Genomic DNA, 3341 nt, shown 5'->3' on the forward strand with positions numbered 1-3341 from the left:
TTTGATGGATATCTATGGCATTTTCTACTTCATATATTCCACCTCTTTTTGGGTTTAACATGAGTTTATCTCTAATAGAGGCAGACATATGATGTAATGAATTTTCACTTAAAATTTCAAACAGTTGCCATGCTTCATCCTCACTTTTCAGCATGAATGTCCCATCGCATGATGCATCGACTATTTATCGATGTCTTTCAGAGAGCCCATCATAAAAATATTGGATTAACTGCCACTTGGGTACAGCATGGTGGAGATATTTTCTAATAAGGTCCTTTAATCTTTTCCATGTTTCATGAAATATTTCTCCATCTAATTGGAAAAAACTAGTTATGGCTTTCCTTATTTGATTCATTTTTTCTATGAAAAAATATTTCTTGAGAAACTCTCCTTGCAGCTGGTCCCAGGTTGATATAGTCATGGAATCCAAAGTATGTAGCCAGTATTTGGCTTTGTCCTTAAGTGAAAAAGGGAATAATTTTAACCTAAGAGCATCATCGGAGAAGTTGTGAATTTTGACAGTTGAGCATATCTCAAGAAATTCTTCAAGATGTTTACAAGGGTCCTCATTACTAAGTCCATAAAATGAAGGTAACATTTGGATTATACTGGACTTAATTTCATATTGAGTGGCCTCCACAGGGGGCACTTGAATACAAGGAGAGTAGGTATATGTGGAAAGAGTAAAGTACTCCTTCAATTGCTTGGGTGGATCATTCTCTTGATTTCGGTCCATATTTTTACGTCTGTTGGCTCTAAAGGTTCTTTCTATTTCTGGATCAAAAGGTTGAATTTCTGGTCATAACAATCTACGGTCAAGCATACACCTTACAATTATACTGTAGAGCAAACACAGAAATTTTTTTTTTTATAATATATATTTTTATAATAAAGTGAGAAAAGAATGAAAAAAATCTAAAGAGAAGAACCTAAGAATCTTAAATCTATAAAAAGGGAGAAATTAGTTAATGTTTAGATGTTAATTGCAATCAACTTAAACAATCATAGACTCTCTATCCTAAGGTTAACTTAGATCTAGACAGCTCCTAACTTTCAAGACCGCCTTTGAGCACTCCAAGCTCAAGACTGACTAACTGACTCGGCCAGGTAAGCGTAAGATGTGGGAGGTTCCCTGCTCGTTGCTTTCCTTAGACACCAACTAAGTTGGCCAGGTCAATCAATGGAACCAATTGAAAACCACTTTCTTTAACCACTTGCCTTAGACACCGGCCAATTAACCAATCCGCACTCGGTTCAACTCTAGAGCTTTCTTTATCCTATTGAGCTCGAAATTCCTAGGGCTGATGTCTAGTTGATTTTAAATTAAGGTCTAGGTTATGCAAATGCAAGGGAGTGATTTGTGGGCCAAGGAAGGGTGATCAAATCCTCACCTTATCTGGTTAATGGGTTATTGCCCTTAAAATTAATTATGGATATGCAATGCAAATAAGCAAGGTGTCCAATCAAGTTAGAAATTTTTATATTTGAGGTTACGCTATTTTAGTTAAGTGTTATGAAATGTCAATGGCTTCTTTTTTTTTTTTTTAAGTTTTGTAAGAAAATAAATTTAAGTGATTAAGTCTACAAAGCAATAAATCACTAGGCTATAAAAAGTAGCAAATTATTCTAAGCAGAAAAATTCCTAAGTAGTAAATTAGTTATGCAACGTAATTATGTAATTATGCAAATAAGATTATCTAGCTAGAAAGCATTGAAAAAAAATTTTAAAACAAAAAATAAAAACTGAAAAGTATTTTATTTATTTATTTTTTTTTCAATTTTTTAATTCAACCGTACCAAGATCTCCGGCAACGGCGTCAAAATTTGATGCGTAGTCGTTGATAGCACCAAAAATAACTCTACTCACTACGTAGGTAGGATGAGTCGAGATCGTATCCTCAGGGATCTTGGGCTAAGTTGAGATTGCAAGATAAAAGAAAGAAGCGTTGTTTTTGATTTAGAAAATAAGTTATCTTAAAATTGAGGTAATTAGAAAATGAAAAACTTGAGAGTTTTGAATTATTTTGCACTAGCAGAGTTGTATCTCTTTTTTTTTTTAATTAAATAGATGCGATTAATCTTAGAAAAAATACCTGTCTTTCCTTGGCACACTCCGTACCCGTAGATCACGGTGCGTCTCCGAAAAGTATTAGGTAAATAACTCTTCTTTCCTCGGCACGCTCCGTATCCGTAGATCACGGCGCGTCTCCGAAAAGTAAAAGTTATTCCTAATATTAAAATAACAAGAAAGTAAAAATAAAAATATATAAATGAGAGTAAATAAAGAACTCATGACAATTTAAATAAAAAGCATAATCTTTATTGCATAAAAAGAAATACAGGAAAGTTTAGAATAATAAACCATCTCTGTGTCGTTACAAAATTTCTTCTCCACTCCCGAGACTGCTAGCCTAGCTGCTCATGAAGTAGTCCCTTTCTATCCCTCTATGCAAGGCTCTAGAAGAATTTCTGAGCTCTCCCTCCAATGGGAGTACAAAAGTCTTTTTATAGGTGTCAGGAGGGAGGAGTTTTACATAATTTTTCGATGTGGGACTAAAGAAAATACAAATCTTTCCTTTCAAAATATTTCTAAATATAAATTTTTTTTCTTTAATAAGTATTTGTTTGACCGCCATCAAAAATTTCTTGTGAACCCGTCTGCCGTGCGCCCACACCCGCGCAATGCTGCACCCGTGCCCGCATCCGTCCCGCGTCTGCGTCCGTCCTGCGTCCGCATCCCGTGTCAGCACCCCACCCCGTGTCCGCGTCCCGCATCCATGCGCGGGTGTTCACGCGCGCCACTTCCTTTTGTTTTGAATTCACGTGAAACATGCGCCCAGAGCCTTTGAATTCACGTGAAACATTTTTTTTTTATATTCCAAAAAGAAACAAAAGTTTCTTCACAATAACATCTATATCTTTTTGGATTCCTTGCATAGTATCTTAATTTTTTATAATACCATATGCATCCTTCTTTTATTTTAATTTTATTTTAAGTCCAAATTTCTTCAAACTTGAGTCTTTTTGATCTAAGAATTGAACTCTTTGTATCGGCGATCATCTTTCCTGTAAAACACAAAAAAAAATATCAAATTCTTAATAAATAAAATAAATTAAATATAATTTTCTACTTTAAATGACTTAAATTATGTGTTTATCACTCGTCCGAGAGAATGAGAGCCGAATCCATCAACCTATATACTACACCAGTAAAGTGCTCCACGGTGCTGAAGCTCGGTACTCAAAGATGGAGAAGATGATATTCGCCCTGATCGTGTCTGCACAACGACTCCATCTGTATTTTTAAGCGCATGCCATCGTGGTCCTCACCGACCAGCCCC

General features: G+C 35.4%; 1 non-coding gene across 1 annotated transcript; it reads left to right on the forward strand.

Moving 5' to 3' along the window:
• The first annotated feature begins 243 nt into the window (after positions 1–243).
• Positions 244–349, forward strand: LOC140858311 (small nucleolar RNA R71). The gene has a single exon (XR_012141877.1). It is a non-coding gene; the product is annotated as a small nucleolar RNA R71 (small nucleolar RNA).
• The last annotated feature ends 2992 nt before the right edge of the window (positions 350–3341 follow it).

Source organism: Elaeis guineensis, chromosome 5 (genome assembly GCF_000442705.2).
Source record: "Elaeis guineensis isolate ETL-2024a chromosome 5, EG11, whole genome shotgun sequence".
In the NCBI taxonomy this organism is placed as follows: Eukaryota; Viridiplantae; Streptophyta; class Magnoliopsida; order Arecales; family Arecaceae; genus Elaeis; species Elaeis guineensis.